The 17364-nt window shown below is 32.2% G+C and overlaps 1 protein-coding gene across 6 annotated transcripts in view; it reads right to left on the reverse strand.

Annotated features, from left to right (window-relative positions):
• The window catches only part of LOC145294518 (uncharacterized), a 188058-nt gene that overhangs the window by 156133 nt on the left and 14561 nt on the right, over positions 1-17364 (reverse strand). For 2 of the 6 annotated variants that reach the window (XM_080141390.1, XM_080141388.1), the window contains exon 2: positions 8440-8580. The exons of the other annotated variants lie outside the window; for them this stretch is intronic. The gene's annotated coding sequence lies outside the window, so the exon portion shown is untranslated. The remainder of the gene's footprint in view (positions 1-8439; positions 8581-17364) is intronic. 6 annotated transcript variants of the gene reach the window in all.

Below are 17364 nucleotides of genomic sequence, written 5' to 3' on the forward strand. Positions count from 1 at the left end.
GTACTACAGATTGGATACAAGAGCAATGGCAACTAAAGAGTGATTATTAGGGCTAGGACAACAGAATATTCTTTTCATTGTTTTGATATCTGTTGATATCTTACGTTTTTATGTAGTGATGTGGTTCGCAGTAGATTCTGTGTCAGATATATTACTTGGGAGTTAAAACAAGGAGAATATTCTGTTGTCCTAGCCTTAGAGATTATACACTTCTCAAACCTCCAAAATTGTAGTTACACCATGATATAGAGTTTTGCAGTGTACCCAGGATAGTAGAGAGCAATGCGAGTTTGAACTGTTGATAAAGTAGAAAAGCTGAAGAAAAAATAATTTTTAAGACAAGTGGAGCATATTTTTCTTTAGTCATAAAAAAAAAAAAAAAAACATTCTTCTGGTGCAACAGTGTGAGTGATGCACTATTTACATTGTTAATTGAGTATTTTTGCATCATAATGGTTCCAACAACGATCCTAGCTGGAGATGAAATGGTGCAAATCACTGTCTTGATAGCTTCATGTAACCTCTAATCTTTAGGTTCATCTTGTCAAACTAATTTATAGAGAATTTCAAATGGAATCCATGAGGACAACTGTCAGTTATGACCATGTAAAAGTATTAAGTAATTTGCAATCGTATTTTTAGTATTGCCTACACAGAAGAATGAACCATCAACCTCAAGAAGACTGTCATTTATAACTAATTATTTAACTGAGCACTTTTATCCATTGCTCCATAGGTTTTTGCAAGAACCTACAGCCAACAGAACAAAAGCAAGATATCTGTTATGGAATAAATAAAGATGTTCAAAATACTATGCAGATTACCATGTTCAATAGAATGCACCTGAAGAAGGTCGGAAGTTACACAAGTCAAAACATGAAAATAAAATGCATGATGTGAATAGCAGTCTGAATAATTTTTTAAATTTTGAGACCTGATAATGATGCTGTATATTTGATTTAACGTCTCCTTTAAATGGTAACATGTGTTCACAATGCAGATAAAATATTAAGACATGTATTAGTATTAAACTTTTACAGTTTATAAAAATTGTTGAATCCTACCTCTGTTATAATACGCTGGTAATGTTGTGCACTATTTTTTACAGACTATGATAAAAAGAAAACATTCATGCACACCTTTCATTTGAGATTATAAATATTAACATCTTCCAGTGTGTACATTTATCTTGTGCATTTTTTTCTATCTTCTCTTATAAAAATTCAAAACTTATTTTGTTTTATGTCAAACTGTATCTTCCACTTCCTAGTTGTGGTAAAGTGGAAACAAAAATATCTTTAACCCCCCACCCCCATTCAAAAAAACAAACTTTTTTTCATAAGCTTTGATATAATTATTTTTTAGATAATTTTAAAATTCGACAATGGGCCCATTTCTGAATATCTTATATAGCATATAAATTTACTGATCGCTTAATTTTTTTTATGATTTAAAATATATGAATACTCAGTTTGAACACCTGCTGAGGGCCACCACTGACACTGTTGAAAAACTTGCTTTTCCATTAGAAGTCGCCAAGAAGTGACAAAGGAAGGCTGATAATAAAATGGGCAGACACTATGCAATGATCTTTAGAAAACAGACCTTTACCTAGACCAAGCTTATCATCATACCAAACAGAATGAAAAATACATTATTGCAGACCTCACTGTAGCTCAGCATTTATGCAAAAGAAAAAGAGTATACAATATAGAAATAAAAAAGAATACCAATCTAATATATAAAAACAAAGATGTTTGTATCGTCTTTACAAATTGGAGAAATTGCTGTTGAAAGTAAGCCCATGGTCTACTTTCAATTGTACACGTTAATTGTTATTGGTCAATCTCTGAGAAAAACTAATGACAAATTCTCAATAAGTAATGAATGTTTTGAACCGATTTTAAATTATAGAAAAAATAATTCATTATTTTTAGTTAAAATACATATATAAAATTATAACTCCTAACTGAATGAATGCATTGAAGAACAAAGAGGAGGAGGTGAAGGCTTGTTTTTTGGGGGGGGTTTTTTATTTAAAAAAACACACTAATTTGCAGTCATGCGGCACCTCTACAACTAGGAAGTGTTATGGGATCATTTATGTTATTTTGAAGGAGATTATAAAATAATTTTTACATCAAGAACAGTATTTTATTCTAGATTGAAATTTATAACCAGGCAGGGGTGTGCCACAATTTTGTTTTGTTTTTTAAATGGAGTTGTGAGATAGGAATCAAAATTCTGAGTGGAGAGTGTAGAGAAATATCATATCTTTTACACAGGATTTAAAATAATATTTTTAGTTTTTTCATATTCCATTTTTTACTTATTTAAATATTCAGTAATAGTGAATAAAAAATAAAGATTCAATGTGTAAGTTACATATAGGAAAGCAGCATACACTTTCATTATCTTCCCCCACAAAAATTCCCTTTCTTTGAACATAAAACATCTTTTTATTTATTCCTATGGTCAAATAATATATATTTCAAAACCGTTCAGTAAACTAACTCAACTTTATTTTTGTTATACCATTAATAATTTTTGTTATTAGCACCAAATTATTAATACATCACTTTTTCACTCTCTTCTATTTTTCTTTCTTTGGATTATATTCCGCACGTACCTGATTCTGTTCTATCTCCTAACACCTAACAACTTAATTTCTTCTAATATCTAGAATTATCTCTTGAAATCTTAAATCCAATATCCGTACCAAACTAGCATCCTTGGAATTCTTTATTTTCGTTTTATTATTTTTTTTTATGTAAGGATTCTTAAACATTTTTATTTACGGGTTACAGTTTAAGAGTGCATATTATTAAGACACCATCAGTGGATCACTCCAAATAAATGATAAAATAAAATTTATTTTCTCACACAATGTTACTAAAGAAAAAAATCTGAACAAAGACAGAAATATCAAAATGAACAAATTGCAATAGTTCCATAAAGTAAGACAATTAAAGTGACAACAAATTTCGTACTGACACTTTTATATTAATTAAAGCACAATACAAAAGTAAAGACAACTGGACAATGCTGGGGTAATTATATATATGTTATGGTTGTTTTTATTTGTTTATGTGTTTATATAACAGTAACTGAATAGAAAAGACTATGACCTAAAAATCTGTTTGTGTAAACAATTTACAGGATTTATTCTGAAATTCTATTTTACTTACAGAAAAAAAAATCTAGAAAAACGTTAAGGAAATTTCACAAGCTTCTAGGTCTGATTTTACTCCTGATCTGAGATGAAACACGTACATCAAATCTGTTGCCAAGGCTGCTGAAAAAAAAATGGTGGAATCATTCTACCGCTTCAGTAGATATTTCACTGCTGATGCAATTCTCTACCTGTATAAGCGCCAAGTACGTCCAAGGATGGAGTACTGTTTCCACATCTTGGCAGAAGTTCCTAAGCAGCTTATCCTGCCTTGACTAAGTTCAAAATAGACTTTGTAGTCTAGTGGGGGTTGCCCTTCTCTCTTCCCTGCAATCTCTTTCCCACAGAAGAAACGTTGAGAGCTTGTCTCTGCTTTATTATTATTTTTGTGTCTAGTGCTCGTCTGAACTCCAATCTATGGCCTCACCTTCCCTGGCTTTCATGAAAAACACTCGTCTAGCTGAAACCACTATCAATAATTTCCCTCACTCTTTATGTGTGCCTAAACCTAAACGTAGATTCCATGACCAAAGCTTTTTTCTTAGAACTGCACACCTGTGGAACTCTGTTCTGCTTTCCTGCTTTCCAACTGACTACAATACAATTGTCTTCAAGTCCAATGTGAACAAGTTCTTGATGAGCCATCCCCTTAAGTAATCCAATTTACCCAATTCCCATGACTAATGATTACTACAACATTTTCCTATTGACTACTGTACACTCATTAACCCTTATCCTCATGTGGGCCCCGGACCTTGATAAGTGGTGACTCGCTTGTAAAAAAAAAAAAAAAAAAAAAAAAAAAAGGGGGGGGGGTATGTTATTAACCTCTACCTCTTTAAAAACATAATGGGATCACCATATCACTGAAGATGCAATACAAATTTTAAAATTATATCTGATGCTGTTCTGTCCAACACAAAAATTAAAATACACTTCCATGGCCTTTGAACTAGGATGAAAGTGTAGTATGTGTTCTGTCTAAAGAAGGTATAATAGTATTGTGAAGTTTATATTCATGCTGGACATTCATGAAATGGAAAGATGTCACAAACTCTTACAAGCATTTTGAAGATTAGACCACCTCCAAATATATACTAGCTGTACCCGATCAGCCACATGTTGTCATGTCTGAGTCTGGTTGACGCAAGTATTAGATTGATTGGTATCTCAGGCACACGCATACGCGCACAAACACAGAAATAACACACACAAGCATAAACAAAAAAACACTTACACGGGAGAAAAAACATGCACACACACACACACACACACACACACACACACACACACACACACACACACACACACACACACACACACACAAAAAAAAAAAACATGCAAACACAAATGGGAGCACACACAAAAAAAGCACAAACACGCATGAAGACATGTTAACAAACGTGCAAAAAACATGCACACAAATGCGCAAAAACACAAACACACCCATACAAAAAATACAAACAAACACAAGCAAACTCATGCACACACGGAAAAAACGCACACACAGAAATAAATACAAACATACACATGCAGAAACATGGATGCACACACGCAGAAACAAGCTCACACACACATGGAAAAAATGCCCACACAAAAATAAACACACACACACACACCGAAACACAGATACACTCACGCACATACAAACTCACGCTTCGCAAATAGTAAGGAGTAGACAGTTTAAAGGCTTCAAAATCACATAAGTAGATTTTGAAGTACATAAAATGTCAATTTACGGTTATGATTAAATGTTAAGTCAAGCATTATAGTTAACTATGTAACAAAAAAACAAAGAAAATAACATTGTTGAGTGTCTGGTAAAGAAAATCTAAGTAGAAAAAAAAAAAAATGTTAACTGTAAATGCTAATTTTTTTGAGGGGGGGGGGCAGGAGTTGTATTTTTTAGAGTGGGTACAGGAAAGAATTCTAAAAAAAAAAAAAAAAAAAAAACACACTAAAAAGTGGACAACCAGCTACAAAACCAACTACAATTAAAAAAAAAAAAAAAAAAAAAAAACATCAACAGTTATATTTAAATGTTAGAGTCAAGCAATATAGTTAACTGTATATAGAAAAAACAGAAAACAGCAGTGTTGATTGTCTGATAAGGAGAATCGAAGTAGGAAAAATCAATACTAACCGTAATTAAGTTTTTTTGGGGTTTTTTTTTTTTCAGGGATTGTATTTTTTTAGGGTGGATACTGGAAAGAATTCAAAGTAAAAAAAAAAAAAAAAAAAAAAAAAAATTTTTTTTAAATACGGAAAAGGGAACGATCCATTACAAAACAAACTAAAATAAAAAACAGAAAAAAAATAGCATGGTTGACTGTTTGGTACTAAGAATTGAAGTAATAAAAGACAAGAATGCTAACCATACATGTTAATTATGTTTGTATCAGGGATAGCTTTTCTTTTTTTGTGATGACACTGTGTAGGTAGTAAGGGTAAGTTACGTAAATTTACAAATATAAGCGGTTAATATTTGTTGGTGTTGGGTTAATATTTGTATAATGATTGCTTAGTATATAGAGACACCACGTTTGTGAAGGTGTGATGCGTTCGTTTTTTTATTAAAATATGTATTCACAAATAATGGATCTATCAGTTTTCAGTCAATGAACAAAGATATTTCGGAGGGAGAAATTATTTTGTTATCGATAACTGGAAAGATAATGGTACGTATATGAGTGTATGAACCAGTTACGAAGACTTTCAGGGAGAAAATAGTTATAAGGTGTGTATATAGTCCTAGTGATAAGTAGAGGCAGTAAGAGGATTTTATATTTAGAGGGAAAAAATAGGAACTACAACATCAAAAGATGTTGCGATTGTGATGTTGCTTCTAGGATGCAATTAGGATTTTATTATAACAACCAAATGTGCCTAAAATAATGTTCTTAAGTTACCTAAGATAGTGGCTAATAATGTAGACATAATAAATTTGTATGTGGCATGTATTTTGGTCTCGAGGGAATTTTTCACAATTATTTTATATATATATATATATATATATCTGAAATTACATTAATTTAGACTTAATTATAACATAACATTATGGGCTCTCTCTAACTTGTTTTTATTCGCTCTATTCTTGCTGGACAATGATCTGCACAGATCACAACCTGAACCAACCCTCATCTAATTACATCTCAAATCTTGTTGCAGCAAATTCATCTTGTTGCTGGTTGATATTGTTAAGCAGTCACCATTCAGTCATCAATTGTTAGTTCTTTGAGCAATATGGTTGCACATTTCTTCAACCTTACAGCAAAATTGATTGCATCCAGCACCCACAGCTGTTAGTTGCTAACTCAGTTGCCAGACATGTAGCACTTAATTGCAGCGGGTGATGACCAACTTCAATGAGATTGAATTCATCATACACATATTTTTTTATTACCTCTTTAATTGTTAGCCACATAAATAACAAGTAACCTATAGTTGAAAATTTATTAAAATTTGCAAAACAAAAGAATCATAGAAAATAATTTTACAATACAGAACCTCAAGTTTTTGAGCTAAGATCCAAGTACTTGTGCTTAATATATTAGTGAAATTATTTTTTTTTATTTGTATAGTATTTGTTCTTTTTTCTTTCATGAGAAATCCTTTTTTGTCCAAGGCAAATTTTATTTTTGTCCTTATCCACAGTATCCTTTTTAGGAATACTGGATTTACTCTACATTAAAAACCAACAATGTAACTAACTTTGCTTTAATTATAAGGGAAAATAAATAGGGATAATTTTATCCATATTAACAGCCAGCCAGATTTTAAAATTTAGACCTAAATAGCATTGTATCTGATGTATCTATACTTGATTCTATCTAGCTACTTCCCCCCCCCCCACCGACTAGCTTTGTTCTTTATTTTTCACTTTAGTCCATGGAAAAAGTATTCCAGATAGGAAGATTGATATGATGGCAACAATTTAAATAATTAAAATAATGTAAGGAAGATAACTCATATTTTAACAAAGATTTATCTCCCTTACACAAGCATTCTTTTTCAATTGCTTCTTTTCTCTATATTAATAACATTTAGTTACAATTTCGTGTTTCTCCATACATGGCATATATCTTTAAAATCTAATTTTTGAGATCATTATGAAAAAAAAAAAGATTTTGCCTTAGATTACATTGTTCAAACAAATAAAAAAAATTAGATCAGTGAACTAAAAACAATCAATTCCATTACAAAATTACTTTTCGAGAATTTCGAAGTTATTTTTCATAGAACAATGTAATATCTTGGTAAAAATAAGAAATATTATCAGCACGAATATGTATATATTTTTTTTTTTTTTTTTATATATCTGTCAACCTGAAATATTTTGCTTGAAGGGGGAAAAAAAAAGTCAGCCAACAAACCTCTTCAACACTTCAAATAAAATTGAGAGGAAATATGGTAAAGATGGAAGAAAACGCACTTATTTTGAAAATGACCCTTTTTTTTTTTTAAAACAATGTTACACAACCAACCCATTAGGAAAAACAGGGAGGGGGGTGCTCTGAGATGTCAGTGTTCCAGAGTTGGTTAAAATACAATTGCAGACTAACTTTTAGTCATATTTTATGAGTGATTTGGCATGCCAAAATTACTCCATGCCAAATTTAATGCCATTATTTAAAGTAGTCTTAAAGTAATGTTTATTGATTCAGTAGTATTAGCATCTTTATCCCCACTATGATACATCCAACATCTTAAGTGTTTCATGCCAAATTGGATGCAATTCTGCCGAAAAAGACCCAAATATAGATTTGCCAAATGATCTTTACTTCCTTAAATAATACTTGCTATTGCTCTGAAAGTGAATGATCAAATGGAAATTACAACTACAAAAACTAACGAAAATTTAAACTTCTTGTGCATTTACAACTTATCAAGAGTACAATATATGCAAATAAATTAGAAGTAGAAACCATCCTCTGTTCATTCAATTACAGTAACATTGATGCACAAAATATTTTATTGCATCTTGAATTTATTATTTTATCAGAATATATATATATATCATTGATGGGCAGAAATTCGAGGCTCAGATTATTAATGTTGGCATGCTTCAGGGATCCATCCAGGGCCTAACTCTCTTCCTGATCTTTATCAACAATCTCCGAAATCATATTCTATTATCATTCGTCAGCATTTATGCAGATGATACTACCATATATGGCAACACTTTGTAGAAAAGATCAAGATTTTTCTGATTCTCTCTTGTTTGACCTTGAGCGTATAGTACAATGGGATAAAAAATGGCTAGTTACCTTTAATGCTTCCAAAACCAAACTTCTATCTTTTCACCACCTGCACTCTGATCCCTACTTGGCCTCAATTGAAATGAACAGCTTTCGTTTTGAGTAAACACTCTGCTTTGACAACTTCTGGAACTGACCTTCACTCCTGACCTGAAATGGAAGACTTACATCAGATCCGTTGCCAAAGCTGCTGGAAAAATGGTTGGATCATTCTACAGCTCCAGAAAGTATATCACTCCCAATGCAATTCTATACCTATACAAAAGCCAAATACATTATAACATGGAGTATTTTTGACAGATCTAGAGACAAGGTATAAGTAGTACCTTTTCTTGGCTTGACAGGGTACAAAACCGTCTTCAAAATCTACTTTTCAGCCACCCTACTTCCTCTTTCTCACAGAAGAGATATGAGTATCTCCATTGTTATTTTCATGCCCCCCCCCCACACACACAAAACATTCACAATAAATATTCGTCTAGGTACAACTGCCAATAATTTCCTTTACCTTCTATCAGTGCCTAAAGTTAAAAAATTCCATGAGCAAATTTCCTTTCCTTAAACTGTCTTGTGGAGCACAATACTACCTGGCTGGCTCTTAGCTAACTATAACGTAGTTATTTTCAATTTGAATAAGTTCTTGTTAAGCTGTCCCCTAAAAAATGCTCAAAGTATGAATTCCACCATTACTGATCAGTGTTATCTTGTTAACCTTCATCCTTGAGTAGCTCTTAGGGTTTGATATGCAGTAATCCCCTAGTAAAAAAAAATTTAACTTACCTTCAGCAGATGAGCTTTTAACCATTAGACCATGGTCTAGTGTGCACAATTTTAGTGTTGATTTTTGGAGCCTTAATCGTAATCTTGTTAACATGTGCAACATTACTATTTATTACAATAGAATTACTATTTTTTTATACTGTAGATCAGAGTGTATGCCAGTATACCAAGCTAGTATCAATGTAATAAAAACAAATGCTCAGTTAACAGTGTTGCCAATTTAGTAGTTTTCCCATTAGACCTGGAGATTTCATTTGAAATATAGCGGGTAAACTTTGTATACAGCGGCTAGCATTTTTTCTTTCTTCTCTAAAATCTGGACATTTCTTTTGCCAGTAATATTTGAAGAATTTCAAACAGAAAAAAATATATAAACAAACATTAATTAGTTTGGATGATTTGTATGTACACCAGACAGCGACCAGGTCAAGATGGTCAACAAAAAAAAGTTCAGTGTTTTAATATTCAGCTATAATCTTGCATGTAGATTATCATGTAGACGTTTACCAAGTAAGTGTGATGCCAACACTTGTGAAATACATGCCTGCAACATTACTATATTATTACTGTATTAATGAGTAAAAGCATTCTTAGAGGGAAGCATTTAGTATTATACATAATCCCATAAATATACGTTTTAAAATCGTAACCAATATTAACAGTTTTTTGCTATTCGTACACACACTGGGGTGGAGGTGGGTCAAGTTCTTTAAACTCTACATATAGCAAGGGAATACTGTATAACAATCCAGATGAGAATAGTAGTTAAATAATCAAAATTATCAATCATATCTCAACAATTCTGGGACATTAAATTTAAGTATGTTTCAGAAACAAACAAAACTCAAATTTTAAAATGTTAAGCAACACTTCATATATACTGTCAGTCACTTTCTCAATTTTTGTTTGATAGTTTTTTTCCTACAAAATTAATTGGTTCGTTCTTTTGGTGAATCATTGCAGTGGGTCATTAAGAACAATAAAATGTAATTCGGTTTAATTACCCCTACAAAATACTTTGACTTAAATAAAATAAGGCACATAACTGCAACCAGCAATACAAAATCATTTTCCATCGTTAGTGGCATTTGAAGAAAAAGTTGAAAAAAATTAGAATTAAAAACTATCACGCAACATCAGGTAGATACAGTTAGTAAGAAATAAAATTTATTTTAACAACTTTGTAAAGATTTTTGTTTATTAGCAGTTAAAATAATAACAAAAGAAAAATAATTTAATGTGAGAAAAATCCAGCTCTCCAAAAATCCATTCTGGATTAGGACAAAATTAAAAACTGCTGAAGTTTAGGATTTCACCACTGATAAAAGAAATAGTGAAATATAATATCAAACCAAATACTACACTTTGTTCCTTACCAAAATGCCAAGAAAAACTGTCTCAAAGTTTTATTCCAAACATTTTTCATGTCATTTGTTTACTGATAATTGATTTGGTTTTTAATTAAAGTAGACTTTGAAAATTAAATTTGTTTTTACTAAAATCTAAATTAAAAACAAAAATATTTTCAGTTGAGTAAATATGTAGAAGAGAAAAGTTTGAGAAACAACTTAGTGGGTACATCATCAAGCATGATGAATAGCAATGCAATAAGTGAAAAGAAATATGTCTTATATAAAATCCATTTTTGAACATCATGTAATTTTCGTTTTTAATTGATGCATATTCTGTACACATCTAAGAATGCAAGGATTAAATACAGAGAAAATAGAAGATTAAAACCAATAACTGGAGACAAGTTACAAAAATAATAAATGGATAAAAACAATTGTTTATTTTGAAATATTATGTTGACAAAACTACTCATGGTAGAAACAGCTGTCAAGTTTATTTCTTGAAGATTACAGTTGCTTTATGTATAGTAACCATGATTCATTCAAGGAATTGGTTGCTTTTGGAAATGAGCAATTATAAAAGGGAGAGATTGATTGAGAAAAAAATCAGTTTTTAATTGCCATAATCGAGCTTGAACTCTTCATGGCTTATATAGATATCTCCATTATTACATGGACATTGTCTGCGAGTAACCAGGTGGAAGCTCGATTTTCTGTCACAATTTTGCTTATTAATAAATATTAATTTACAGGTGGGGTTAATTTTTATAAAAGAAATTGACAATATCCCTGAAGACATGCCTAAAATGTTGGTTTGGATTGACTGAAGTTTTTTTCGTCCAACACATTTCGGTATAAAATATCATTTTTCATTGTTAAAAATACATCAAACAGACTCAACACAAGGACTGATCTGTTCTTATTACATTTCTGAATTTTTCAGATGAGGATTGATTATTCGTATTTAGATTTTTGAATTACTGTTCTCATCTTTAGTGAGATTTACACAACATTTCAGTTGATGCAACCTCCAATCTTCTTCAAGTGTATCTTGTCGAACTCAGCAATATTTCTGTCAACAGAAAAATACTAGAGTTCAACAAGATACACCTGAAGACAGTCGAAGGTAAAAATAAACTGAAATATTGTGATGAGAATAAGTTCAAAGAATCCAAATAATAAGCTGTTCTTGTATAAAACTGATTAAAAAAATCTTACTGAGACACAGAGGCCATTGTAGTGTTAAACTACAGAACATTTTTTTTTTCGTTTTCACAAGAAACAATTTTATTAGTTTTGATTATCACAATCAGGGAGAGGCATTGCATTTGTCTCAAAAGTTAAAATATAAACCAATGATTTAATAGAATAAATACCATTTCAATAATGAAATTTTGCTGTCTAATAGATATGAAATGAAAAATATAAATATTTATTTCAATTAAATTCCTTTCAGTAAACATAGCTTATCAAACAAGTAAAATTGGCAGGAACTTCATTGTACAAAGAAAATAGAGATGCGTGAGTATTATCATATTCAATTTAATGTCCATTTTACATGCTCATATGTGACGGATAGCTTTTAGAAATTGACCACAAAACTAACCTATCTTGAGTCAGGTCCTTATTTATCCATCTTTTTCTCAAGTTAATTCTTATCACTTCCTCCCACATTTTCTTTGACCTTCCCCTGTTAATTGACTACTACTACACCTATTATAACTGTTCTACAGCTAAGAACTCAACTATACCAACAAAGTTTCCTGTTCTTCACACATCTCCCTATATTGTCCAGATTTAATCTCGTTCTGAGGTCATCAGATCTAAGCCTTTCTTTAAGACCTACATTACACATTCATCGCACTATTATATCATTTCTCTCCATGCAATGCATGTTGTCAGCGCTCGCCAGGTTTCACTTCACAACCGATGCCTGATAAACTCTTCCCTGCTAGTTATTAATAGCAGAAGTTCCACCCACTCCTACCTCTTGCAATCACACTAGTACCACCAATGTTCTCAAATGGGATCACCGTGGTAACAAAATTTTTGAACAACTAATGCCATTAATATCACTATTAATACACTAGGGTTGTTCCAAAATTAAAGCCACCTATTTTGTTTTTAACTCAAGTTTAAGAACTATGAAGACTGGAGTGATACAAATAAAACAAGCAACCTTTTGTGCTCTAGAATTTATTTTTTCCATTCTCAATACACTTTTATCAGAGATTCACCGATGCTGCTGACACATGTTTCTTAAGTGTCTCACACCATCAATATCTGCAACAGAGAGATGAAACTTTCAGGTCATGAATGCATAAAATCAGTCATCATAATGCAAGTTGCCACCCCCTGTGATCTATTTGGGCTGAATAAAAATAGGAGGCATTACTTTTGGAACACCACTCATACTAGTTGTACTTACCTGACGTTGCCTGGGAATTTTTCACTTTCATTTTGCTTGATTTAGTTATTATGGTATTGCTTAGCCATTAAATCATTAATCAATTCTTTTTAATCTATACATCCATTTGTATACACATGAATAAAGTTTACTTTTTCCCTTTCTCCATGGGTTTTTGGATTGAATGCATGGTTAAACTGGAGAATCAAAGGTGACTTTGGTCTGGATTATGCATTCATGAGCTGAAAGTTTCATCTTTCTGTTGCAGATATTGACGGTGTGAGATTAAGAAAACACCCCTGGCATGGACATGTGTCATTGAGAATAGTGGTATTATGTAGAAAAATAAATTCTGAAGCACAAAAGGTCGTTGTTTTAATCCTACCACTCTGGTCATTATAGCTCTTCAACTTCTTTAGTTAAAAACTAAATAGGTGTGCGACCGACAGAACTGTCATCTTCCACAATGAAGATAACCCCCACCTCATAAAAGATGTAACACATGTGGATAAGAATTAAATAAAAATAGTCAACATGATATAATTTCAGGTAACCTGCTGGAAAAAAAAATGTACAAAAAGAGTTGCAAGAAATAAAATACTCAATGCTCATATACAAATATGCAAAGCTAATATAAATTCAAATAAGTTAATTACCAAAATAAAGATTGTGAGGTAAACTTCCAACTCATGTTAAGTGAAACCTGGATAGTATACTTCTAAATTTTTTTTTTATTTTTAAGACTATTGAGCAACCCCCTAAAAATAAATAAAAATAAATGAATTGTTTCTATCAAAATAGCAACGAGTGCCCATGCAAGTGCAAAAAAATTTTTTTTTTAATAGCTGCAGTAGGCAGGCAGGCTCAAACCTTTAATGCAAATGAGGAAAAGGAGGTAAAAAAAAGCTAACACGTTAGCTGTCTCAGCTACGGCAACTTATGACATCATGGGCCTTCGAAACAACATTTTATAAACGTATGTGGAGATTTGTAGACTAGCAAAAAATGTTGATGCAAAAACTGATCCCTCCTTGCAAAACATGGTCCAGTTGACCAGCACAGAATTAATCATTTTGGCCAATTTTTAGATATTTTTCATCCAAGAGATCGATCTTTCTAACAATACCGATTTTGTCACAGTCCGATGCGTCTGTCAAAAGTTTTTGATAGACATACAAACACACACACACTTTTTCCTTTTATAGAATAGAAGATGTGTAAATTTACTTTAGTTAAAATATAATAGTGAAAAACAATTGCTAATACACTGAAGTTACCTTTTATTATATTCATTTAAGGGAAGCACTAGACAATGTATTTTTACAGACTACCATAAAAATTGGCAATCCTGACTAAAAACCTCCAATCATAAATCTATGTATTAAAAACTTTTCAATAAATAGAGTATGATTATGGAAAAAAAAGATCCGGCCTTGCATATTAGAATATAAACTGCATATTCAATCATCTCTCAACCTACAATTGGTCATTTGTATTGATTAGTTACGGATTCATTGGTCTCAACATGATATTATCAAAGGGAGATAGCTCATACACTATGCATTATTCAAAATTATTAAATGACTTGTTTTATTCAATTCATCCATTTTGGAGTAAGAGTCTTAGTTGATTAACAAGAGACTTGTCCTTCCAACATCTTAGTGATATTTTAAAAATGAAAATGTTAAATTCAAGAAACTTTGTAAATTTTTTATCCCCAAAACAGAAATAGTAAATACAGTATTACTGCATTTGTAATTAGTAGAGAAAGAACTCTTAAATAAGAGGGTTTTAAGTTATTGACCTTAAGGTAATAAGTAATATTTTTTTCTGATACTACACTGCATCTTTTTGTCTTTGGTCAATGAAGGATAAATCCTTTTAGATGGAGACAATCTTTATTTTAGCTCAGAGCCAGAGCTGCCACCCCCATTAAAAACCTACCTTGTGTCTAACTCTGCACTCTTTAACAAGTCTTTTTGTCTAAAAAATCATATTTAAAAAAATATTTCAATTATTTATATGAACCATTTCCAGGTTTGTTGAAAGCTAGACTTAAAAATGACAATCATATATAACTATAAAATGGTATTTAAATTATCAACTGTTAAGTGAATTCAAAGTGTCTTTTCAGATTCTTTTAAAATCTAATTCAATTAATTTGGCAAAAAGTAAAATAAGTATGTTTTAGTAATAAGTAATACGGTCTTTAACAGAAGAGACTACAGAAGTCAAGCATCTGCCTAAATTCACCCTGAATTTCTGCATTGCTGGCACGTTTGTTACTTCTCTTGGAAGTTTATTCCAAGGTCCAGGTATCCTGTTTGAGAAACTGGTTCTCCTCCAGTTTAATGGAAGTCAGTAGTGGAATAGTTTCTTATGGTGTCCAGAAAGATCTTTTTCTAGTGTAAGAGTGAATCATTGTAATGGCCATCGAGAAGATTGTAGACCAAAATGAGCTCACTATGTAAACATCAACACTCACAAGAAAAAAGGTTAAACCTCTTGAGTCAATTTCCATAGAGCAGATCGCATAGATCCTGTACCATTTGACTAGCTAGTCTTTGAATTCTCTCCAGATGTTGAATACCATGTATTAGATAATGAACAGAGGTTTGGACATACCTCTAACAGTGGCCTGACAAAGTAAGAGAAATATTTCAGGAACGAGTTTGCAGAAATAGCATTGAGAACTAGAGAGTTAAGTTAGGAGAATCCACTGCAATCTGACAGCATTTGACATTGAGGCATAAGTTCCATTCAATGAACCATTTCCAGGTATATTGAAAGTTAGACTTGAGGTTTCTTCTTTGAGTTACTAATCTGACATCTGCAAACCAGAGCATGTTTCTACCAATCACTTCTGGCATGTTGTTGATACAGAGTAGAAAGAGAATAGGACTCAGCATAGAGTATTAAATAAAACTACTGCAAGCATCCATGTAAGATGACTGCCATTAATCTGAACTTTCTATGTACGATCACCTAGAAATGATCTTATCCATTTTATAACAGATTCATCAAGGCCATATATGTTAAGTTTGTATAAAAGTAAGCAACAACAGAATTAAAGACAAAATCCAAAAAGCGGCATCTCCATTGTTCATTATACACCTAACTTGTTCTTTCAATACAAATAAATTTGAGAAATGAACATTTTGTAACGAAACCATGTTGAGATGATAACAGGATACGTGAGATGAGCCATGATTGATCACTTAAGTAGAATTCCATGCATTTTGTGAAAAAGGTGAACTTCACCGATTCTCATTGGGTCTTCTTTCTCATCTTTTTAAAAGGTAGTGCAGATTGTGGACACCCGCCAATCAGCAGAAACAACCGAGGGCCACTAAAGGTTCAGATAGTTCAGGTGCAACAGCTCGTAAAATTGCTGAACATAGTCTATCTGAACCTTCCCCCTTATTCATATTCAAGGACAAAAGCCGTTTCTTGACCTCAGGCTGAGTGATGGGGTCGATTGCATTAATAGTACTATCATTTGAAGTATTGTAGGTTGTCATATTAGCATTGTTACTTTGTATAAAATCTTATCAATTTTTCATTCTTCTATATCAGCATGCATATATGTGGTTATAGATGAATAAAACTAGTTATTAACTAGTCATCATTCGTCTTTCATGTTCCAAATCATTACGATTTATTCATCTAGAATCTAATTCAAAATGGGCCAATTTCTGAAGCCACAGCATTTCAATGATAACCCTTCAGCACCTGATTCCACAGACAATTGGACACATTGGCTGTGTACATTGAACAACTTCCTGAGGCCAATTGACTGTCCACCAACTAGCAAACTAGACTTTTTTTACCAATTACATCTCCCATCCAGTGCAACAATTAATAGATTGTGACTCATATGAATCAGCCATCGCTAAACTCGAGTCTTTCGTAAAACCCTCTAACATTATTCATTCTAGATATCTTTTGACAACCTCTAAGCAGAAGCCTGGTGAAATGATTGAGGATTTTTTGCAGAAGCTAGATTTGCTTACTGTGGATTGTCGCTTTGAGACAGTAATGGCCGAAGAACATTGTGACCAAGCAATTTGTGATGTCCTCATAACAGGCAGTCACTCTCATACAATTCAACGATTTTTAGAAAGGAAACTCAATTTGAAGGAGACTTCCAACTTAGCTCGTTCTCTAGAAACAGCCCAAAAAGAAGCCAAATCTTATATCAACTTCACACCATGTGGCACCACCGCTGAACTATTAGTGACTAGTGAGGGTTATTGTACTTCCGAAAATGTTTCAGCTGTAATGGGGAAAAATATTTCTTCTACAGTAATCAATGACATCCATGAATTAAATATCCCGCCCGTGATGTGGTCTGTAGAAGCTGCGGCAAGAGGGGACATTTCCAACTAGTTTGCC

This window comes from Euprymna scolopes, chromosome 2 (genome assembly GCF_053919585.1).
Source record: "Euprymna scolopes isolate OS-2025 chromosome 2, ASM5391958v1, whole genome shotgun sequence".
In the NCBI taxonomy this organism is placed as follows: domain Eukaryota; kingdom Metazoa; phylum Mollusca; class Cephalopoda; order Sepiida; family Sepiolidae; genus Euprymna; species Euprymna scolopes.